The sequence below is a fragment of the Panthera tigris genome, chromosome A3 (genome assembly GCF_018350195.1).
Source record: "Panthera tigris isolate Pti1 chromosome A3, P.tigris_Pti1_mat1.1, whole genome shotgun sequence".
Taxonomy (NCBI): domain Eukaryota; kingdom Metazoa; phylum Chordata; class Mammalia; order Carnivora; family Felidae; genus Panthera; species Panthera tigris.
Window position 1 is genome coordinate 28,427,580 of NC_056662.1, and position 12,304 is coordinate 28,439,883.

A 12,304-nucleotide genomic window follows, 5' to 3' on the forward strand; every position below is an offset into this window, starting at 1 on the left:
TAAGAGAAAAGAATTTGTATGTGCTCTCCTCCAACCAAAGAAAGAGGAAGTGGGTTATATGTCCCATAAATCACACTCTCAGGCATTTATCTGAGCAGAGAAGACCATGGCCTCACAAAAACCTCGCGTGAATATTTAAAGCATCTTTCTTTGGCATAGGAAGTAAAGGGAAACATCCAAAATGTCCAGGAATTAGGGAATGCTTGAACAAACTAGTGGATTCATACCAGGAAACACTTCTCAGCGCTAAGAAGGAATAAATTATTTACATGTGCACAACTTGTAAGTTTCCGAAGGCATTATGTTGAGTGAACAAAATCAATCTCAAAACGTCACGTACTGTGGGAATCCACTTACACAACATTGTCGAAGTTGTAGAGAACAGATGGGCATGTGCCAGAGGCTTGGTGTGGTGGGGCAGGTGGGCACTATGAAAGGGTAGCACAAGGCGAACCTTTGCGGCCACGGAGTTGTTCTGTACCCTGAATGTGGTGGTGTTTACACCAAATACACATGAGCGGAAAGACACAAACAAAAGCTGGGGATGTTACAAGATTGAGCTATAAAACACAAGGCCTTTGTCATTATAATCTGCTGAATGACTATGACATTAGCCAAAATTAACGTGGGGGTGCCTGGGTGGCTCAGTCGGTTGAGCATCCGACTTGGGCTCACGTCATGATCTCACGGTTCGTGGGTTCGAGCCCCACGTCGGGCTCTGCTGAACAGCTCAGAGCCTGGAGCCTGCTTTGAATTCTGTGTCTCCCTCTCTCTCTGTTCCTCCCCCACTCATGCTCTGTCTCTCTCTCCTTCAAATATAAATAAAAACACTAAAAATAAAAATACATTAAGGTATGTGGCACAGGGTCCAGAAAACAGACCATTGTATCCTCGTCATCCACGGTGGGACATCAGTGAATAATGCCTAAGAGGGAGATGTCTAGAAGTGACAGTGTCAGCATGCTATAAGAGACCTGCCTGTAACTTCTAGAAAAATCAGTTAAAAATAATCAGAAAAGGGCGCAAAATGGTTGCCTTTGGGGTGGAAAACCGTGGAAGGTAGGAGGCTCCAGTTGTCACAGGTAGTGTGTATAGAACCATTTACCTCGTAAGCCATGTGCGTATGTAACTTTGATGAAGGTGAAAGCTAATCTGGGGTGAGTTGATTGACATTATAAGAGCTCACATAAGAGAATGTCCATGCTGTGAGCACTAGTACGAGTTTGATTAGTTTGCTGGACAGACTATCGACGTTAAAAGCCACTTATAATCCTATACAACCTCCCAAACCCAGTGTAGACAGTAATAATAAGTTTTAAATTGTTTAAAATAAATAATTTTTAAAGATGCTATACTAGAAACTGGAAAGTAGTAAAGACAACCCTAACGAGGGAATTGAGGTATCTCATGTCTGTGAGTTGCAGAGCTCAGTATCAGAAAGATGCCAACTTGCCCAAATGAATATACAAAGACAGTGCAATCAAGCCATATTTGTAAAAGGGTTTGCGATAAAAGTTGACGGCGTGATTCTCAAATGCGTGTGAGCCAAGGAGAGCCGCAGCCGTCCCAAGCGACAGGACCAGGTGGGAAGGTTTGCCCAAAAAGAGGTATCGAAACGCGTTCTAAAGCCGTCCTAATTAGAGCAGTTTAAAAAAAAAAAAACACATTTTGCGTAAGCGAAACCCGTGTGGCCCCTCGTAGATATTCTTTGATGGAACGCTTGGTCAAATCTGTGCATTTAAAAAATGGGATTCTTTGTCTTTTTGCCATGTTATCGTTAGAGTCCTTTAAATACTCTCTCTCTGGTGTCGACAAACTGGCCAGACAGTAAATGCTTTATGCTCGTGGGCCGTCAGGTCCGGACCACTATCACTTCTGTCTGACGTTTCAGTCTGAAAGAAGCCACAGATAATAAAACTTGACTTGCACCAACAGCCGGCCGTAACTTGCCCACCTCTGTCCCAGATACAAGTCCTTGAGCAGATTCTCTTGGCAAACATTTTCTCCTACTCGGTAACTTTCTTTTTCTTTTCATTAACGGTATCTTTCGAAGAATAAAAGTTGAAATTTTCTGAGCACTGGGTGTTGTATGGAAACCAATTTGACAATAAATTTCATATATTGGAAAAAAAAACATTAAAAAAAAGTTGACATTTTCATGAAGTCAAATTGATCGATGGTTTCTTTGATCGATTGCACTTCTTGCGTCTTATCTAAAAATGTCTCTGCCAACCCAAGATCATTAGGATTTAGGTTTGGTTTTTTCCCCCCAGTTTCTTCTAGAAGTTTTATGGTTTTAGGATGTAAATTTATGTCTGTGACCCATCGGATCATATAAATTTGTTCTTAGTATTTTTGTGTATATTGTACAGTAATATTTCTATAAGGTAATATTTTTAAGACAATATTAGATTTTGTGTATGTTAGAAGGAAATGGTCAAGATTGTCCTTCCTCCTCTTCTCCTTCTCCTTCTCCTCCTTTTTACATATGAATATCTAATTATTTCAACACCATTTGTTGAAAAGGCTAGCTTTTCCACATTGAATTGCATTGGCATTTTTGTCAAAAATCACTTGCCCAAATATGTATTACGTATGGATCCGATATTTTTGCTTTTGCTCCAGGGCAAAATTTATTTTTAAAATAGTTAAAAAAATTGTCATTATCAAATTTGACATACAGTGCTATATTAGTTTTAGGTGCTCAACATAGCACTATGACAATTCTGTGCATTGTGCAACGCTCACTATAGTAAGTGTAGTCACCGTCTGTCCCCATACAACATTATTCCAAAACCATTGGCTGTATTTCCCTGTGCTGTACGTTTATCCCCATGACTCATAGGGCAGAGTGATTTTTTTTTTCCAAAGTTTTATTTAAATTCTCATTAGTTTACATACAGTACAATATTGGTTTCAGGAGTAGAGTTCAGTGATTCATCAATTACATTCAGCCCCCAGTACTCATCATAACAAGTGCCTTCCTTAATACCCAAGACCCCTCTAGCCCATCCCTGACCTGCCTCTATCAACCGTCAGTGTGTTCTCTGTCATTAAGAGTCTCTCATGGTTCGATTCCATCTCTCTTCCTTTTTCCCCTTCCCACATGTTCGTCTGTTTTGTTTCTTAAATTCCATATATGAGTGAAATCATGTGGTATTTGTCTTTCTCTGACTTCTTTTGCTTAGCACAATATACCTGGCTCTATCCTCATCATTGCAAACGGCAAGATTTCATTCTCTTTGATGGCTGAGTAATATTCTGCTGTACATATATATCTTTTTTGCTTTTATTTGTAATTTATTGTATCAAGCATTTAGGAACTGATTTTGAAGGATTTAACACAAATACAGGCTCCTTGCCAGTTTATCAATCCAGGAAATGATAGAGGTTGAAGGAATAGTGGAGCAGTTCTTTTCATATATTGTGTAGTTATTACAAATATTCTTGAATAGTTCATTACTCAAGAACAATTACTGAACTCCTTCTATACCTAGACCATACACTAGTTTAACAGATACACAGAGAGAAACCGAATAATAGCTCTCTTCCCCAAAAGAATCACAGCCTGATGAGAAATTTCTAAGATACACCACTGTTTTTCTCCATTGGCCCTTTGACAGTTTTGCAAGCAACCACACTATCCCTGGAGAAGTGGCACTTACACGTCTGACGGATTCAGTCGTATGTTTGGTTCAATTCAGATAGAGTTCTCGTCGTGCTGATGGCAAACTCCTTGCTGTGTATTTGTGCCCTGAGTAATGGGATTAAAACTCTGTGCCTGCTGACAACACAGTATATCGTAGTGAAGAATTCTGTGCAAGTGTATAATCCTATCTGTGGTACCCTCAGCAATAAATGATCGCTGAAATTTGTGTAGCCACTGGAAACACAACTCTAAGACCACATAAGTCTATTTATTTCATAACTAGCTCCATGTTTGACTCCTGGTAGGTTTGACTGGTATCTGTTTCACTTTATTTAAAACTGTTTGTAAAAAGTTTAAATATTTCAGAAGCACCCTAAAAGCATAAAAGTGCGAGGAAAGTGTTATCTTCGTTGAGTTTAGAGCTTCTCATATATTGTCGGTAGACCTGTATTATATAGGAATCAATGGTAATTGATGTATGAATGTAGTGGAACGTAAGAATTCCTATTTAAAGAACCCCCCCCCCCAAAAGCAGTGCATGACTTGGAGGCCTCTATCCACACTGAAGAGTTACCTAACCTCACAGTGCAGAGTCATGTTGAATAACATTCGTGCCCCCAATGTACCGATTCTATTCGTGGTGAGCTGGGAAATTAAGAGCTTGAATTAAATGATACATTTAAATATTTTTCTTGTTTTAATTTAAATTCCATTTAGTTACTATGTAGTGTAGTATTGGTATCAGGAGTAGAATTCCTCACTTACGTATAACACCCAGTGCTCATCTCAAGTGCCTTCCTTAATGCCTGTCAACCATTTAGTCTAATATATATATATATATATATATATATATATATATATATATATCAAATATTCTTTATCAGTTCATCAGTCAATGGGCATTTGGGCTCTTTCCATAATCTGGCTGTTGTTCATAGCACTGCTATAAACATTGGGGGGCATGTGTCCCTTCGAATCAGTGTTTTTGTATCCTTTGGATACAGACCTAGTCGTGCAATTTCAAGACCACAGGAGAATTCTATTTTTAACTTTTGGAGATACCTCCATACTGTTTTCCAGAGTGAATGCAGCAGTTTGCATTCCCACCAACAGTGCAAAAGTGATCCCCTGTTGCTTCCTGAGTTGTTCATTTGAGCCATTCTTACAGGTGTGAGGTGGTGTCCCATTGTAGTTTTGTTTGTATTTCGCTGATGATGAGTGACGTTGAGCATCTATCCATGGGTCTGTTAGTCATCTGAATGTCTTGTTTGGAAAAGTGTCTATTCATGTCTTCTGCCCACTTCCTCACCAGATTACTTGTTTTTGGGGGTTGAGTTTGATAAGTTCTCTATAGATTTTGGATACTCTCCCTTTATCTGATATGTCACTTGCAAATATCCTCTCTCATTCCATCAGTGACCTTTAAGTTTTGTTGAGTGTTTCCTTTACTGTGCGGGTTTTGATGTTGAGGTCCCAATAGTTTGTTTTTTGCCTTTGTTTCCTTTAACTGCAGAGACATGTATAGTCACAAGTTGCTGTGGCCAAGGTCAAAGATATTGCTGCCTATTTTTTCCTGTAGGATTTTTGATGGTTTCCTATCTCACATTTAGGTGTTTCATCCATTTTGAATTTATTTTTGTGTATGTTGTAATAAAGTGGCCCGATTTCATTCTTCTGCATGTCGTTGTCCAGTTTTCCTAGCATCATTTGCTAAATAGACTTTTTTCCATTGGATACTGTTTCCTGATTTCTTGAAGATTAGTTTGCCATACACTTGTGGGTTCATTTCTTGGTTTTCTACTCTGTTCCAATGATAGGTGTCTGTCTTATGGCAGCACCATACTGCCTTGATGATTACAGCTTTGTAATACAGCTTGAAGTCTGTAATTGTGAGGCCTCCAGCTTTGCTTTTCTTTTTCAGCATTACTTTGTCTATTCGGGGTCTTTTCTGGTTCCATACAAATTTTATAATTGTTTGCTGAACCTCTGAGAAGAATGCTGGTGTTATTTTGATAGGGGTTGTCTTGAACGTGTAGATTGCTTGGGGTAGTATAGACGTTTTAACAATCTTTGTTCTTTCAATCCATGAGCGTGGAATGGTTTTCCATTTCTTTGTGTCTTCAATTTCTTTGATAAGTGTTCTTTCGTAAGTGAAAATTGTCATAGTTTTCAGCGTACAGATCTTTTACCTCTTTGGTTAAGTGTTGTAGACTCTGGGTCTGGAATTTTCTCTTGTCCAGCAAGAAATGGGATGCAGGATTAAAAATGTGAGACAGGCTAATGTCCAGGAGGAGACAAGAGCCCCGAGAAAGGGCCCTTGCTCCGTTTTTATTAGGATCAGAAGGCTTACAAACATGGTAATGGACGTGCACAAAGAGACAATGAAATCATGAACATTAACTCATGGGCATGAGGGAAAGGGGGTTTTGAAGATATGTGGTGTTAGGGGTTTAGGTTAATATAAAACAGAATCCTGATGCCCGGTGGAAGATTGTTTACGGCAGATGTGAGGCATCACCTCCGTTTACCTGAACTGATCTAGGGGACAGGAAAGACAGAGCATGCTACCTCAGGGTCAAAAGGCACCTTTCTTTTGCTAATTACCTCTGCTCTGGGGAACTTCACCCTGCAAAGGTCTATACCCTATTTACCGGTTTACCTAATTTGGTCCTTTCTTCCTGTGAAAGCAGCTTTCTGCAATTGTACTCAGTTGGGGGGTATTTCTGCCCTGAATATCTAATCTTGTTTACCCCATCCTGGATGTTTTCGTCCTGAGTTTCCCTATTCCTACACCTTTGTCCTATACTGGGGGTCTTTGCCCCATTTACCTAATCTTATGAACCTAATCTTGTTTACCCAAACTTGGGTGTGTACATCTCATGCCTTTCTAATTCTTTATGCTTTGTTAACCCATGGGGTGCAAGCTCAGGGAATTCCTAAGCTTATTCCGCACAGTTAAGTTTATCTCTAGGTTTCTTAAGGCTTTTGGTGCATTGTAAATGGGATTGATTCCTTGCTATCTCTTTCTGCTGCTTCATGATTGGTGTATAAGAAATGCAACCAACTTCCGTATGGTGATTTTATATCCTGAGGCTTTACTGAATTTGTGCATCAGTTCTAGCAATTTTTTGGTGTAGTGTTTTTGGTTTCCAGGTAGAGTATCATGTCACTCTGAGAAGAGTGAAAATTTGACTTCTTCCTTCCCAATCACTCTGCCTATTATTTCTTTCTTTTGCATGATTGCTGAGGGTAGGAATTCCAGTACTCTGTTGAAAAACAGTGGTGAGTGTGGACAACCCTGTTGTGTTCCTGATCTTAGTAGGAAAGCTCTTAGGCTTTCCCCATTGAGGATGATATTAGCTGTGGGTTTTCCATATATGGCTTTTATGTTGTTGAGGTATGTTCTGTCTATCTCTACTTGAGAGTTTTTTTAATCAGGAAAGGAAGCTGTATTTTGTCACATGCCTTTTCTGCATCTATTGAGAGGATCATGTGGTTTTATCCTTCCAGTTATTAATGTGGTGTATCATGGTGATTGATTTGCAGATATTGAACCAGCCCTGCTGTTCAGGAATAAATCCTGCTTGATTCTGGTGAATAATTCTTTTAATGTACTTTTGGATTCGGTATGCTAGTATCTTGTCGAGAATTTTTGTGTCCGTGTTCATCAGGGGAATTGGATGTAATTCTCCTTTTTAGCAGGTCTCTGTCTGGCTTTGGAATGAAGGTAATGCTGGCCTCATACTTGAGTTTGGAATTTTTCCTTCCCTTTCTATTTTTTGGAACAGTTTGACAAGAGTATGTATTAACTCTTCTTAATGTCTGGTAGAATTCGCCTGGGAAGCCGTCTGTCCCAGTTCTCTTGTTTGTTGGGAGATTTTTGATTACTGATTGAATTTCTTTACTGTTATGGGTCTGTTCAAATTTTCAGTTTCTTCTGTCACAATTGTGGTAGTTTATATGTTTCTAGGAATTTATCCATTTCTTCAGGATTGCCCAATTCATTGAAATATAATTGATCATAATATTCTTTTATAATTGTTTGTATTTCTGTGGTGGTGTTTGTGATCTCTCCTCTTTAATTCATGATTTTATTTCCTGGAGACCTTCTTTATTTCTTTTTGGTAAGTCTGGTTAGAAGGCTATCAATTTGTTAATTGTTTCAAGGAACCAGCTTCTAGTTTTGTGAGTCTGTTCTGTTGTTGGTTTTTTATAACATTGATTTCTGCTCTAGTCTTTATTATTTCTCTTTTTCTGCTGCGTTTGGGCTTTATTTGCTGTCCTTTTTCCATGTCCTTTAGGTGTAAGGTCAGGTTGTGTATTTGAGACATTTCTACCCTCTTTAAGAAGGCCTGGAATGCTGCATACTTCCCTCTTACGACCACCTTGCTACATGCCAGAGGTTTTGGACTGTCATGTTTTCATTTTTGTGGGCTTCCTTGTACTTTTTATTTCCTCTTTAATTTCTTGGTTAACCCATTCATTCTTAGTGGGATGTTCTTTAACCTCTGTGCATTTGTAGTCTTTCCAAATTTTTTCCTGAGCTAGATAACAAGTTTCAAAGCGTTGTGGTCTGGAAATATGCATGGTGTGATCTTGATCATTGTGTACTGGTTGAGGGCTTATACTACAGCATCTTTATTCATTCATCCCTTGGTTTAAATACCTCACTTACTTTGGAGTCAAAGGTAACCCACACGCTCAGAGAGTAGAGGTGGGCTTACCTGAGTTTCCAGTGGGTTTATAAGTGCTGTGTGCTGTGCCGACAGTATGAAATTGTCCAGGATGGGAGATTGTGTCTCATGTTGCACCTTACAGGTAAGCACCTACTCAGACCCCTGCCCCAACACACTCACCAAATGCAAGCTTTCTTGTGTAGTTCTCATTGCTCTTCTTGGGTATGAGTTGCTTGACTCCCTTGGTCATATGATAGTTCTCTATCTGGGTGACATGCACATTCGTGGATAGAAACTCTGCACATGGCAGATAAGAGCCACCAAATCTGAGGAGGGTGAAGACTGGTACAGTGTCACTGTAGGGGGAACTGACACGGCCCAGAGAAAGCAGACAATTACTATAGGAAGTCCACTGTGGATCCCTGGGAATTCCTTGACAATGGGTCCTCTGCCCAGGGTCTGCCCCAGAGGAGGATTCAGGTACTTGTTAACAGATTCCTGCATAGGTAAATGCATGGCTGAATGAGAGTGTGCTTTGAGTGAATACATGCTTGATGCATGGTTGGAAGGAGGAATGCATGAAGAAAAGAATGAATGGGATTGATGAAAGCCTCAAAATCTTGCTCTCTCTTTTTTTTCCACTTTGGCCATGTAAGATGCAAAGATGAACATTAAATACCATTTAAAAGCCTACAGGTCAGGTGACTCACTCTACGATTTGGTAATTCTAACATTTTAAGATTCACAGACTCCACATCTCTTTGACTCCAAGAGACTGAGATTTTACATAGGAAGGAACTAGGATTTGGAGAGGTTCAGTAATCTGCCCAAGGTCACAAGTGGCAAAGCTGGGGTCACACCAGACACAGCGTGTTTTACTGTCGTGCTAGTCGGACACCCCAACTTTCAGGCTCTATGCATTTATGATTCCTGGCTTCTGAAATCATGATCTAACGACTTCTAGAACTCTTTGCAACTGGGTTTTCAGCTGTGCAGTAGAATGAGGAAAAACAATGAGGAAAAACGGCACGATTGTTAAATACTATAAGATGTTATATATTTCAGTAGAATTCATAGGAAGTCACAGTATGACATAGGCTAACACTAAGCCAAAGGCAGGGAGACTGGGTTGTGGTCCCTACACTGACACCACAGCCCAATGCAGGGGAATGGCAGGAAGCCACATGTTTCAGCTTGAGGGAAAGATGTGAATGTTCCATGGCCAGTGGATGGCCTGGAATGTGATTGGACTTGGAGAGAACATTACTGAGGAAAGCTAGTTTTCCCAGAAGAACAGATGGACACCCTAATGACGCTGTATTTGATGAAATTAATGCAAATTGAGCAGCAGGAAACACTGGTTGTCCTCAGAGAATCAGAGAACAGCAGAGCTGAGGGTAGACCAGGGCAGACCATGGAAAGATCAAGTGCCAGGAGAGAGACTCAACCCCTCCGGGACAACTAATCCAAATGAGACCTGGGAGCGGGTGACACACAAGAACCTTCCTGCTGGTGTCTCGGCTCCCCAGAAGCCATAGGAGTAGACCACAGCCACGCGTGGATTTCCTGTGTGGGGATCGATGTCTTGACTGTGTTGTGGTGACCCTTCAGGGAGCTGTCACCAGACCCCGATGACATTCCAGTTAGAAATGAGTGAGTGGAATTGTGCAGGCTTGTAGAGGTTCTGCCTGCCTTTGGATCCCTTTGTTTTGTTTCAGGAGATACTAAGCTTGGGGGCTACCTTTCTCCATGTTGAGATTCCATCCAAATCCAGAGGATTATATGGAGCTACCGTGTCTGTGATTTATGTTTGGAGTCAGGAAGTAGGCCAAAAAAGACACAATGCACATTCTTGAGCTCAGGTTTGTCCCTAAACCTCAGGAAGGCCAGACAGACTTGTAGGCTCAGTTTAACAACTTTTTGGACCATTCGGTGCACACATGTAGTTGTGTTTAACCTGTTGACTATCTTTTGAGTTTGGAGTTTTTCTGGCCCTGTGTTCATGTTTTGGTAGTTGGGTCATCATGAAGGGCATGGTCTGTCACATGGCTTCATTCGAGAGTGGGCACAGGACCCAGACTGAAAGAAGAGCCATGTGTAGAATCCCAGCCTACAGGGTTGTTTGTGGGTGAAGGGGCACAGTATCCAGTGTGTAGTGATGACTTGGCACATGCTTCAGATTTTGAAAATTTTAGTTTTACAAACCAAAGGGATGGAGGTTGTCAGGCTGTACTCACCGTTCACGGACACAAGGGGCTTGAACCAGATACCTACGCCACATCAGGATGCCCTGTTGTTAACTTCACATAGTAATAGGTGCCCCCATCCTTGGGTGACACATTACTGATGTGGATGGAATAGTCTGTTTGGTTGACCTCTGTGTTTTCCACTTGGTTTAATTGGGGGAATGGGCTTCTGGAGGAAGGGAGTGGAGAGACTCAAGAAATGCTTTCAGAAAGTGATGGAACCAGCATGTTGGCTTCTATGTCACACCGGAACGGGCTCTACTCAAGCACAATGCTTGTGTCTGGAGACTCTCAGCCCACACAAGACTGATGACGCTTAATGTCCACGAGTCCATTGCCATGCACTTACTGCCAGGGCTATTTTGCAACTGGTTCCTTGTGAGCCCTGTCTCCTCTTAGGGATCTACAGGATGTTAAGTTCAGTGGGGTGGTTGAGCAAGAGGAGCATGCAGAGCAGGCCCAAACTGCCCATAGGAGATGACAAGACTCCCCTCTCCCAGGGATGTCACCATCCTCTCACATTGTCCTGGAATGACGAATTCCATGCTGGGAAGCCATCCATGGCCCCTACTGAGCATCTTTCCTCCAGCTTCCAGCATCTCTCCCTTCCTCCAACCTCCAGGAGACTTGACACCTTCCATCAGACTCTAAACTCTTCAGAGTTTAGAGACTGGGGTATGTAATGCCTTGATAATCAGGAGCACTGGATTTGCAAATAGATGCAGTCAAGGTTCCAATCCTGAATACACTTTTTGGTGATTGGGCTATATACACTTTGACTTTGAAATTTTCATTTGTGTAGCTCAAATATTCAAACTGAGTTCATAGTCTGCACTCAGACATTCTCTTACCCCTTCTACCCTGTTCCGTACGTGGCACATCCTCCAAACATTTGGGCAAACCAAAAAGGGACCCATGTTCTACACCCTCACTTGTCCACTCTTGTCTGCCTGCTAGAGGCCCTGTTGGTTTTACCTCCTAAACACCTGTGGAATCTGTTTCTCCATCTCCATTATCTCTTGCCCAAATGAAAACTATTACTTCCTAATAGGCTACCCCCATCTTGTTTTGCCCAGCGTAAGCTCTACCTTCTCCTTCTTCCAAGGTTGTCTTCTACAACACACATCTGATTATACGCCTTCTTGCATAAACAGTTTTGTGGTTTCTCATTGCTCCTACAAACCCAGAGTGTTTGGTATATAGTATATGGTGTATGACATATCGTGTGCTATGTGGTATATCGTATATGGTATGTGGTAGTGTAAACAATCCACCCTTCCATGACTGGCTTGGCCCCTAGAGACAAAAGGATCCCTGCCTTTTCTGGTACTGACCACAGTCTCTTATTCCACATTGGGTTCCCTGGGAAAGAGGTGTTGAGATGAATATGAACAAGCAGGTCATTTTCAGGGAGTACTTTTAGGATCAAACCTGTGGAAGGGAGGAGAAGGGAGTAGGAATTTTTAGAAGAAGCTAAGCTGCAGTGAGGTCTCAATGACAACCTCAGGTGATCTCCTGTGCGTGCTGATACTAAGATGTTATTTCAGAGTTGTCCTGAGCTGGGGTGAGCGGGCTGGGCCTCTATATCCCCATGTTGAGGAGCCACTGGATGTGGCAGGTTACCAGGCATGACCTGGGGCAAGGTGGCTCTTCTCAGCTGAGGCCATCTCAAAGAGGGTCACAGCCCAGGGCCACCTCCTGAGGCCTGGTGCATCACAGCATCCACCTTGCTC